This window comes from Sus scrofa, chromosome X (genome assembly GCF_054392235.1).
Source record: "Sus scrofa isolate SSC_HxYL_T2T_F1_AM1 chromosome X, Sscrofa_HxYL_maternal_Yorkshire_Landrace_v2.0, whole genome shotgun sequence".
Lineage (NCBI taxonomy): Eukaryota > Metazoa > Chordata > Mammalia > Artiodactyla > Suidae > Sus > Sus scrofa.
This window is the reverse complement of record NC_139401.1, coordinates 49458362-49471011: the sequence shown is the minus strand read 5'-3', so window position 1 is coordinate 49471011 and position 12650 is coordinate 49458362. Positions and strand designations below refer to the sequence as shown.

At 39.5% G+C, this 12650-nt stretch overlaps 1 long non-coding RNA gene across 9 annotated transcripts in view; it reads right to left on the bottom strand.

The window, feature by feature from the left end:
- LOC146394601 (uncharacterized) overlaps positions 1 to 12650 on the bottom strand; it is a 77937-nt gene that overhangs the window by 30423 nt on the left and 34864 nt on the right. For 5 of the 9 annotated variants that reach the window (XR_014835474.1, XR_014835476.1, XR_014835475.1 and 2 more), the window contains exon 3: positions 11119 to 11239. This is a non-coding gene — a long non-coding RNA (uncharacterized LOC146394601). Of the gene's footprint in view, positions 1 to 5065; positions 7089 to 8223; positions 11240 to 12650 lie in introns of those variants that run through there. The other 4 variants (XR_014835479.1, XR_014835477.1, XR_014835480.1 and 1 more) reach the window with 4 other exon arrangements.

The following is a 12650-nucleotide window of genomic DNA, read 5'->3' as shown; positions in this document are numbered from 1 at the left end:
TAGTTTTCTTTTTTTGTGGTATCTTTGTCTGGTTTTGGTATCAGGCTGATGGTGGCCTCATAGGATGAGTTTGGGAGAATCCCTTCCTCTGCAATTTTTTGAAATAGTTTCAGAAGGAGAGGTGTCAGCTCTTCTCTAAATGTTTGATAGAATTCGCCTGTGAAGCCATCTGATCCTGGACTTTTGTTTGTTGGGAGTTTTTTAATCACAGTTTCAATTTCAGATCTTGTGATGGGTCCATTCATCTTTTCTATTTCATCTTGGTTTAGTCTTGGAAGATCGTACTTTTCTAAGAATTTGTCCATTTCTTCTAGGTTTTCTGTTTTTTTGGCATATAGTTGCATATAGTAGTCTCTTAGGATCCTTTGTATTTCTGTGATGTCCATTGTCACTTCTCCTTTTTCATTTCTAATTTTATTGATTTGAGTCCTCTTTTTTGCTTGATAAGCCTGGCTAGGGGTTCATCAATTTTGTTGATCTTTTCCAAGAAGCAGCTTTTCATTTTATTGATCTTTTCTATGGTTTTCTTTGTTTCTAGTTCATTGATTTCTGCTCTGATCTTTATGATTTCTTTCCTTCTACTAACTTTAGGTCTTGTCTGTTCTTCTCTGTAAAGCTGCTTTAGATGTAAAATTAGCTTGTTTATTTGAGCTTTTTCTTGTTTCCTGAGGTGGGCTTGTATTGCTATAAACTTTCCTCTTAGAATGGCTTTTGCTGCATCCCATAGGTTTTGGAGTGTCGTATCTTCATTTTCATTTGCTTCTAGGTATTCTGTAATTTCCTCTTTGATTTCTTCAGTGATCCACTGGTTGTTTAGTAGCATGTTGTTTAGTCTCTACATGTTTGTGTTTTTTGAAGATTTTTTCTTGTTGTTGGTTTCCAGTGGTATAGCATTGTGGTCAGAAAAGTTGCCTGATATGATTTCAATTTTCTTAAAGTTACCAAGGTTGGATTTGTAGCCCAGGATGTGATCAATCTTAGAGAATGTTCCATGTGCACTTGAGAAGAATGTGTATTCTGCTGCTTTTGGATGGAATGTCCTATAAATGTCTATTACGTCCATGTGGTTTAATGCATCATTCCGGGCCTGTGTTTCTTTATTGATTTTCTGTCTGGCTGATCTGTCCATTGCTGTAAGTGGGGTGTGAAAGTCCCCCACTATTATTGTGTTATTGTCGATTTGTCTTTTTAAGGTTGTTAGCAGTTGCCTTATATATTGTGGTGAACTTATGTTGGGTGCATACATATTTAAAATTGTTACATCTTCTTCTTGGATTGATCCTTTGATCATTGTGTAATGCCCTTCCTTGTTTCTTAAAAGATTCTTCATTTTAAAGTCTATTTTGTCTGATATGAGTATTGCTACTCCAGCTTTCTTTTGATCCCCGTTTGCATGAAATATTTTCTTCCATCCTCTCACTTTCAATTTGTATGTGTCCCTAGAGGTGAAGTGGGTCTCTTGAAGACAGCATATATATGGGTCTTGTTTTTGTATCCATTCAGCCAGTCTATGTCCTTTGGTTGGGGCATTTATTCCATTAACATTTAAGGTAATTATTGATATGTATGTTCTTATTGCCATTTTATTCATTGCTTTGGATTTGTTTTTGTTGCTCTTTTTTCTTTCCTTCTTCTCTTGTTCTTTTCTGCCTAGAGAAGTTCCATTAGTATTTGTTGTAAGGCTGGTTTAGTATTGCTGAATTCTCTCAGCTTTTGCTTAACTGTGAAGCTTTTGATTTCTCCTTCAAATCTGAATGAGAGCTTTTCTGGGTAGCATAATCTTGGTTGGAGGCTGTTTCCGTTCATCACGTTAAGTATATCATGCCACTCCCTTCTGGCCTGCAGAGTTTCTGCTGACAAATCTGCCAATAACCTTATTGGGGTTCCCTTATATGTTATTTGTTTCTTTTCCCTAGCTGCTTTCAAGATTTTCTCTTTGTCTTTAATTTTGATTTCTCTTTGTCTTTAATTAACTTTGTCTCTGGGTGTCCCTCCTTGGGTTTATTTTATATGGTACTGGTTGTGCTTTCTGGATTTGAGTGAGTGATTCCTTCCCCATGTAAGGGAAGTTTTCGGCTATTATCTCTTGGAATATTTTTTCTGTCTCCTTCTCTCTCTCTTCTCCTTCTGGCACCCCTATAATACAGATGTTGGTGCGTTTAATGTTGTCCCAGAGTTCTCTGAGAGTCTCTTCATTTGTTTTCAATCTTTTTTCTCTTTTCTGTTCTGCCTCAGTGATTTCCATTAATCTGTCCTCCACCTCACTTATTCATTCTTCTGCCTCCTGTATTGTGCCGTTAGCGGCTTCTAGTGAATTTATTATTTCAGTTATTGTATTTTGCATCTCTTCTTGCTTAAGTTTTATATCTTGTATCTCTTTGGTCAGTGTTTCCTGTAAGTTATCCATCTCTGCCTCCAGTTTATTTCCAATGTCTTGCATCATCTTCAACATCAACAGTCTAAAGTCTTTTTCCTGGAGGCTAAGAATCTCCTCATGGCTTAGCTGGTTTTCTGGGGTTTTTCCTTTCTCCCTCATCTGAGTTATAGTTCTCTGTCTCTTCATTTTTATAGGTTTTTGGTGTGGTGACCTTTTTACAGATAATAGAGTTGTAGCCTCTCTTACTTCTGGTGTCCACCCCCCTGTGCCTGAAGTTGGTATGGGGCTTGCTGTAGGCTTTCTGATGGGAGGGGCTGATGCCTGCCCACTGGTAGGTGGAGCTTATTCTGATCCCTCTGGTGGATGTAGCTTAGTCTCTGGATGGGATTAGAGGCAGCTGTGTGCCTGAGGGGTCTTTGGGTAGCCTGCTTACTGAGGGGCAGGATTGTGATCCCACCTGGATTGTTGTTTGCCCTGGAGGTTCTCAGCAACTGAGTGATGGGTGGGCCAGATTTTCCCAAAATGGCCACCTCCATAGAAAGGCATGGGCTGCTGAATATTCCCGAGAGCTTTGCTTTCCATGTCCTTCCCTCACAACAAGCCACGTTCACCCCTGTGTTCCCAGGAGGTCCTCCAAGAACTGCAGTCAGGTTTGACCCAAATTCCTATGGAGACTTTGCTTTGCCCTGGGACCCAGTGCACGTGAAAGTCCGTGTGAACCTTTTGAGAATGGGGTCTCTGTTTCCCCCAGTCCTGTGGAGCTCCTGGGCACAAGACCCACTGGCCTGCAATGCCAGATGCTCCAGGGGCTCTTTCTCCCAGGGCCAGATCCCCACACGTGAGAATTTGATGTGGGGCTCAGAACTCTCACTCCTGTAGGTGAGTCTCTGTAAACCAGTTAGTTTCCAGTCTGTGAGGCTTCACACCCAGGAGGTATGGGGTTGTTTATATCGTGAAATCGCCCCTCCTACATCTTGATGTGTCCTCCTCTTTTTCTTCTGCAGTAGGATATCTTTTTTAAGGTTTCTGGTGCATTTGGATGAAGCGTGCTCAGTCTTTAGTTGTGAATTTTGTTGTTTTTAAGGGAGTAGTTGAGCTCCAGTCCTTCTATTCCGCCATCTTGGTCCCATCTCCCCTCGGTTAGGATTCCCAACTTGCTTTTGATTCGTGTTTGATTTGTCTTTTTCTATCCTTATACTTTTAACTTATTTCTTTCTTTTTATTTAAAGTGAAGGGTTTTTAACACTATATAATTTGATTTTGCTTTTTTATCCAGTCCAACTAATTGTGATATTTAATCAACATGTGTAAGCAAATTACATTTAGTATGGAAAGAGTATGCCTTTAATCTACTGTCTTGTTATATTTTTCAATTTATCACATCTGCTTTTTGTTCAGTTTGTCCTGTTTCCTCCCTTCTTATGCATCTGTTTACCAGTTAATATCATACCAGTTTATCTTCACTACTGGCTTATTAGTTATGTATATATTTGCTTAACATTATTTGGAACTTGCTCTAGAGGTTACAACATAAATATATTCAACTCACAATATTCCTTTAAATAATATTACATCATTATTTGAATAATGAATGAGTTCCCTTTGTGGCACAGCAGAAACTAATCCAACTAGTATCCATGAGGATGCAAGTTCAATCCCAAGCCTTGCTCATTAGGTTAAGGATCCAGCAATGCCATGAGATGTGGGGCAGATTACAGAAACAGCTTAGATCTGGCATTGCTGTGGCTGTAGCATACAGCTACAGCTACAGCTCTGATTCGCCCCTAGCCTTAGAACTTTCATATCCTCTGGGTGTGGCCCTAAAAAGCAAAATATAAATAAATAAATAAATAAATAAATAAATAGTACTACATCAGTACATGGACAGTGTGATATCTTCACTTTTCTTTCCTTCCATCCATCTTTTTTACTATAGTTGCCTTTAAGTTTTAATTCTATACATGTGATAAGTCCCATAGTACATTGTAAACAATTATCTTTTCTTTAAAAGATCAATGAAAAGTATTTGTATTTACCCACCATTTTACCATTTCCTGTACTACTCAATCCTTCATGCAGATCCAAATTTCCTTCTGATATAATTTTTCTGCCTAAAGAACTTCTTATACTGTATTTGTAAAGTAAATCCTCTGGGAATGAATTAAATGGCTTTTTGTTTACCCACTTGTGTAGATATTTTTATTTCATCTTCATTTTTGAAAATTCTACAGAGTTCTGGATTGCATGGATTCTGGGGAGAAGTCTGCTGTCCTCCTTAAGTCTGTTCCTCTGTATGTAATGTGTCTTTTTTTTTTTTCCTTCTCTTCTTCTGTGAGGGCACTAATGTTGGTGTTTGAGTTAGCCTCACCAGTAGTTGAGCTTGGCTTCACTTTAGTTATTTCTATAGTTTTTTTTTTTTTTTTTTTTGTCTTTTTGCTATTTCTTTGGGCCGCTCCCGCGGCATATGGAGGTTCCCAGGCTAGGGGTCGAATCAGAGCTGTAGCCACTGGCCTATGCCAGAGCCACAGCAACGCTGGATCCGAGCCGTGTCTGCAACCTACACCACAGCTCACGGCAACGCCGGATCGTTAACCCACTGAGCAAGGGCAGGGACCGAACCCGCAATCTCATGGTTCCTAGTCGGATTCGTTAACCACTGCGCCACGACGGGAACTCCAATTTCTATAGTTTTTTTGTTTTTTTGGTTTTTTTTTTTTTTTTTTTTTTTTGCTTTTTAAGGCCACACCTGTGACATATGGAAGGAAGTTCCCAGGCTAGGGGTCAAATTGGAGTTGCAGATACCGGCCTACACCACAGCCACAGCAACACCATATCCAAGCTGCATCTGTGGCCTATACCACTGCTCACAGCAGTGCCAGATCCTTAACCCACTGAGTGGGACCAGGGTTTTAACCCACATCTTCATGGCTACTAGTCAGGTTCATTACAACTGAGCCACAATGGGAACTCCTATAGTTATTTTCAATACTCCACAGACTTGACATTCCTTCAGCAATGGGCAGTGCCACTTTGTGTTAATGTAGCATCTGGAGCACTGGAGGCTCTCTCAGTGATCTTATTCCTCATTCTACTTTCAGCATGACATGTATACCTGGGCCACAGGGGGCTCTCCCTCAGCAGCTAATGACAGATGCTCTTAGTGGAGGCAGAGAGGTTTCTTATTTTTGTCCTCCAACCTCAATCTTAGACAGGTCCTTTATGCCTAACCTGCGGGGTGGGGCTTTCTCAGCTTCCTGCACTCTCTTTGTGTTAGCCGAATTTTTCCTTGTATCAGTGGGGATCTTGAATGCAAGCAAGTTATCTGCCTCTTCCCCAGAGTAGCAGACCTCCGCCTAACATCAGTATGGGGTTTGGAACCAAAGGAGCCTTTTCACTTCTCTTCCAGACACATCCGTTGCTTTCACCCCTCCCTCGACATCACTAAACCTTCGCTAGGGACCCAAGATGAAAAAGTTTTTCCTGTCCCTCCCACAGTGGCTGATGTCTCTGTTTCAATAGGACAAGGTTTGAGGAAGCAAGCAGGATTTCTTATGTATGTGCTATGGAGGTGGCTCTCTCAGGTCTCTAGGAATTCCCTCAATCTTCACCATGAATGCAAGCAGAGGTCTGCAAAACACAGCTGGCAGATGAACTTGGATTTTTTTTTGGGGGGGGGGTCTGAGACTTTCAGAGAATCCAAACTCTCTCATTAGCTTATATTTGTCCATTATGAATTTGATACAATTTCAGTTGCCTTTTTCTCACCTGCTTTTATGAATGTCACTTCTTCCACACGTGCTTTTCCAGAAGTGAAGAATTTTGTATGTCCCAACTCTCTTCAGAGGGACTTGTTACCCCTTAGTTTCAGTTTACATGGCTGCCTTGTTGCCTCAGCTCTCTAACAGTTTAAAAAAAAAAAACTGGTAGGTTCATCAAATTTAATAAGTGTCCTGTGTGGTGAGGGATGTTTATAATGGTGGAGGTTATGCACGTGTGGAGGCAGGGGGCATATGGGCAGTCTCTATACCTTCCTCTTAATTTTGCAGTGACCCAACAACTGCTCTAAATAAATAATTTTTTAAAAAATTTATAATGTTACAGATCATTGGACTTTTTCTTACTGTCAGAGTGAAAGTGGCTTTCTCTTGAGGCTTTCTTCATCCTATGTGAGTGTAGAACTCTCACTTGCTAATACTATGACTACTAGCAGAAAAATTATATTCAAATATTTGAATTAAAATATAATCCAAATAGGGCTTGCAAGCTAAATTCAGCCAATGGCTTGTTTTTGTATAGGCCCTTGAATGCTTTTTACTTTTTCAAAGGATTTTTTTTTTTGGAAAAAAAATAGAACCATATGTTGGAAAGACTATCTGTGGTCCACAAAGACTAACATATTTACTTCTGGGCCCTTTAAAGAAAAGGTTGGTGATCCAATATGATGCTAATATCTCTTATTCTGCTTTCAATAATTGCATGTTTTTATAAACATTGGTAGTAGTCATTTCACAATGCATATGTATTTTATTTTATTTTATTTTATTTTGTCTTTTGTCTTTTTGTTGTTGTTGTTGTTGTTGCTATTTCTTGGGCCGCTCCCGCGGCATGTGGAGGTTCCCAGGCTAGGGGTTGAATCGGAGCTGTAGCCACCGGCCTACGCCAGAGCCACAGCAACGCGGGATCCGAGCGGCATCTGCAACCTACACCACAGCTCACGGCAACGCCGGATCCTTAACCCACTGAGCAAGGGCAGAGACCGAACCCGCAACCTCATGGTTCCTAGTCGGATTCGTTAACCACTGCGCCACGACGGGAACTCCTGCATATGTATTTTAAATCATCATGCTATACTCCATTTGAAAAATTTTAAAACAAACAAACAAACAAACAAACAAAAAAAACAGGAGTTCCTGCTGTGGCACAGTGGGTTAAGAATCCGACTACAGCAGCTTGGGTCACCAAGAAGGCACAGGATCCCCAGCCTGGCCTGATGCAATGGGTTAAAGGATCTGGTGTTGCTGCAGCTTCGCCATAGGTCACAGCTGCAGCATAGGTCAGAGCTGCAGCTTGGAGATCCAATCTCTAGCCCACAAACTTCTGTAAACTGTGAATGCGGCCATTTAAAAAATCACATTACACAACTTAGTATATAAAATGTTTCTCAGTTAAACCTCAATAAAGCTGGGGGCAAAAGAATACAACCCTTCCAGACATTTTCTAGTTCACAAACACTCTCAATAGTTTGCTTCAATCTCAATCTATTTCCCTATAAATTATTTGAAAACTCTTTTTCATAACATAATATTAATAGTTTTCACAACCATCATTCATTTTTGCAGAATATTATTATAACTATGATTAAATAAGTTTATACTTTCACTGGCTAGCAGTGTATCTACTAATAGATTTTTATTCAAAGTTGCGTCTGGAAATGTTACCTATCTGTCTTAACAAAACTGTCATAGCAAAGCATTATAGACTGGATACTTATAACAACAGAAATTTACTTCCCAAGGTTCTGATGGTTGGAAGTTTGAGATCAGAGTGCCAGCATGATTGGAGTCTGGTGAGAGCCCTCTCCTGGGTTGCAGAATTCTTGTTCTATCCTCACATGGAAGAAAGAAGATGAGAGAGTTCTCTGGGATCCTTTTTATAGGGGCACTAATCCCATTCATAAGGGCTCCACTCTCATGACCTAATTATCTCCCAAAGGCCCTAGTTTCTAATGCTATCACAATGAGGATTAGGTTTCAACATATAAATTTTGGAGAGAAAGAAACATATAGTCCATTGCACTATAATTGAAAGAGTATGTTCAGACGATAACCATAACTTCAAGTGTTGTGTTTTGTTTTTTTTTTTAGATTGCTAATGATGTGACATTGGCTAGATATGATGATTTTTTCTAAGAATTATCAGGGATCACACTCTAGTACAGGGATGCCAGAAATCTTGTTGGCATACATTATTTGGCTACTTGGTCTTCCTAAGCATCCTAAACTGAAGTGAAGCTGAATGGTAGACTAAGGCCAAGTATTTGTGTAACATGCAAACTGTGTTTGGATGAATACATGCCATAGGAAACTTTTTAGGAATAAAGGAACATGAAAGGAACACATGATTTTAATAAGAAAGAATATCTTGCATACCCTCTGTAGTTTCAACTTGGAAACTTTTCTAACTATTCCATGACTTTATATTTCTCAAGTTAATATATTAAAATGTCAATATCTCAGAATCTTTGATTCTGTGTCTTAGTAAATGTGTCATTTATCTAAAGTGTATGGTGATACAAAAGTTCAAATGTAACAAACTATTAATTTGTTTAAAAATTCATCAGGATTACTGCCTAGTAAGACCTGACAGTAAACACTGATATTTATTTGCATTGAACGTTTCCAAGTACATTATGAGAAAATTGGAAAGAATACTCATATTGAAAATATTTTGAGTATGTGTAAAATGGGACAAAACCAAACATTACAGTTGCCACTGTCACTGTATGCTAATTAAATACATAGAAAGGCTCAATAAATTCAGGGAGAAAAGAGACTGGTCAAGGCAGCACCATACAAGTGCAAAATCACACACATGAACAAATCCTGCAGCTGTAGAAAGATACAAGAGGAAAGAATCTTGGCATTACAGAGATGATGAACCACAAAGCCCCACCACTAATCAGACTTTCTTCTCACAAACACAGGATTCCACAAGTAAGTTTGCTGAGGGTCAAAGTTGAACCAACATAAATTACATCAAGAACTATTTGCAGGATTATGTAGAAAGACACTGATAAGAATGAAGTTACTGTGAGCAGGTCCTAGTTCATCATTCTCATAGATAGCCAAAGAAATGGCCTATAAGCACTTATCTGATACCCTCTAAAGTAGTGATCTTCAAACTTTTCTACTGCAATGCATGAAAAATACACCTTTTGTAGATAATTCAGTAGGTATATAAAAATATGTACATGTGTAGTCTATTTTCATATTCTATATGCAGTTCAGGCTGACATTTACTACTTACTTTAACTCTTTTATTTAAAATGCTATTTGTGGATTTCCCGTTGTGGCTCACTGGTTAACGAATCCGACTAGGAACCATGAGGTTGCAGGTTCGATCACTGGCCTTGCTCAGTGGGTTAAGGATCCGGCGTTGCTGTGAGCTGTGGTGTAGGTCACAGATGCGGCTCGAATCTGACGTTGCTGTGGCTGTGGCGTAGGCTGGCAGCTACAGCTCTGATTAGACCCCTAGCCTGGGAGCCTCCATATGCCGTGGGTGCGGCCCTAGAAACGACAAAAAAAAATAAAATAAAATAAAACAAAATGCTATTTGTGCTTGATAACATTAATCTTATAACCCACTATGAATCACAAAACACAGTTTGGTAAACAGTAAAGTCTTCTCACAGAACATCTCCAATGATAAATAAATGCTGCTATTGAAGCACATGCAAATACATGTGAGAACACTCATTTTGTCCTCATCCTTAAAAATTCAGTATGTTCAGACAAAAAGGCCATCTTTGATATATGCCACCAGGGTCACTACAAAATATATAATTACTTAGGAAATGTAAGTGCCATTTGTAAAGCTTCACATAAAAATTCAGATAACAGTGTTTATTTTGCGCAAGACAACTACCACTTGATACAAAAGGGAACTCACAGGCAAAAGGGTCAGCAGGTTCCTAGGGCATGCTGTTCTTTTGGATGCTGTGGAAACTGTCCCTGGGCTTGGGCATAGCTGAAGGGCATGTACTGCTGTGCTATAGCAAAAGGACCCTAACTCCTACTGTGTTCCAATCTTACAAGGCAAGCTTGAGAGTTGCATTTCACATGACAAGTAATTAATAACTTGACCCCAACCACCAAGCAGTCCAAACTTAGATGCCAACTGTATGTGATACTCTGGAAAAAGGCAGCTTCCCAGAATCTGCAGAACTTGTCCCATCCCCCACTCAATGGTGATCCTGTGGAAATATAAACCTCTTCATAAATTCTCCTGCTTGAAAGAAGGAAAGCTGTACTCATATGGAAAACTGCAGGTAGAGGAGCTGCTGGTAAGCCCAGCTCTCCTTGTTTAGCAGCACACAGAGAGTTCCCAGAGTCATGTATTGGGCAGTTCTTTCATACTTTCTACTGCTTATTGTGTGTCACAAGAGCTACTTCACAATTTGCTTCTTCTGCCCAAATCCAAGGATGGTCCTTTATCAGGTTAGCCAGATCTCCCACAGGAATGGTGGGAAAAAGCTAAAGATTGGCATCAAGTTGAAGTCTGCTTTATGAAGTGGATGCAACAATTCAGCAATCAAAGCCTAGGTCCTCATGACCCGCAGCTGTCCAGCCATCTGAGAGCATGAATTTGACCGTTTGCTGGATAGGTGCTCACAGAACGTCTAAGTCCAGAAATTACTAGCTCCATTCTTGGAGCATTTCTTCAGTGAACTCCACAAAGAAAAAAAGGACTTGAAGGGAAAAAAAGTAAATAAAATTTGATAATGATAGTATATTTGCTGAAAAGGATCAAAAAGGATAAGCGATAAACTAAATAAGAGATAAAAGATTATGCGTTCTCACTTTTAAAAAATTGAAGAACTGTTAAGTCCAAGCTCATACTGCTCACCACAAGACAGACCAATAAATCAAGAGACAGGGTGCTGGGGCAAGGAATAGCAACTTTATTCAGTAAGCCAGCAGACTGAGAAGGTGGTGGACTAGTGTCCCAAAGAATTATCTTACCTGAGTTAGAATTCAGACATCTTTCATACCAAAAGGAGAGGAGGTGTTGCTGGTTATTGCAAACTTCTTAGTGCCAGAATCCTTTGTTCTTGCAGCTGTCCACATACATCTGGTCATGTTCCTGTAAAAATGCAACAAGACAATTGTTAGTCTCCATTCTGCAGATTTGTATCTCTATATGAATGGGAAAGTGTTATACCTTTAAGAGTCAAGCCTGGAAGGCAGAACCTTAAGAACAGGCTATCATTATATTTCAGGTTTCTTCTCTGTTACAGAACTACAATTCCTATTCAACCCTGCCGCCACATTGAAAGTCCTCCCTTGTCCAGCTCAAGGTATTTCCTTAAAAGATACCCAAGTGGATGTCAGCTCAACAATATGTCCTTATACATTTACAAAAGCTACTTTCTGATTAGGGCTTCCTTCCTTTCTGTATACTATTTCCCACACAAAAACTGGTATGTTATATAAAAGTAATTAGAAACCTGCTCACAGCTTCCTGACTACATTCACAAGAGTTTATATTCTACTGGCTTCAACAATATAACTACTAACACAGAAATTGCTCATTTAAGAAGATAAAAGTTCAAAATAACTTTATTGTTCATTCCAAAAACTACTTGAAAGACCCACCAACTCTTCAATAAAAAGTTCCAAATGACATTTTTCAACTCCAAGACCCTCTGAACTGTCTTAAAATTCTTGCCTTTTGGTGTCCACTAAACCTAAACCATTATATCACAATTCTTACTCAATCCTAATCACACCCTGCCACCTCAATGAAAGACCTGCTCTACACCAGACTTCAACATCTAAATAAATAGCCCTCCTGCTCTGCCACCTCTGAGACTCTAAGAAAGCTCTGTCCAGAGAGTGCTTTCCTGGCAGTGTTATGCAATAAAATCAGCTTTGCTTATCAAGTTGTTTGGCTGATATTTGGGAAGTACAGTATATGAAGATCATAGTCACACCGCTGTACATCATGTCACAGAGGACTGAGCTGAGATCCTAAGGCCAATATCTATAGATATTACTGGACCATACACTGACTGAATGACAATAAGTATATTCAGAGAAATCAGTTACCAGTACAGTGATTTGAATGTGCATTTCTCCAAGCAAAAAAAGAAACAGGTGAATGTATTCATCCTACAGATGTGAGCAAAGTCATTGCCAGTATGACAGAAAACCCAGAGGCAGAGAAAGAAACAGTTAATCAAAGCATGTATTAAAATAGGTATTAAAATCCTATAATATCTATTTCTATCATGGCCATCTTTCTGAGACATTCTCCACTAAGGGTAACCTGGGGCTGTCACCAGTCTGTGGATGCATAAGAAAGACTGGGTTGGAGGGAAAGAAACAAAAAAGAAAAAACACTTTTAAAATTTTTTTTCAAAAACCCACTCTTCCAGCCCCCTTTCTCGTCCTCAGGACACCTTGCAGTTCAGGCTTTCAGCCTCAGTGGCATAAAAAGTTCAGTATGTACAGCACACCTTCAGCCAGAGCACATGCGCGGGGCGTGTGCCCAT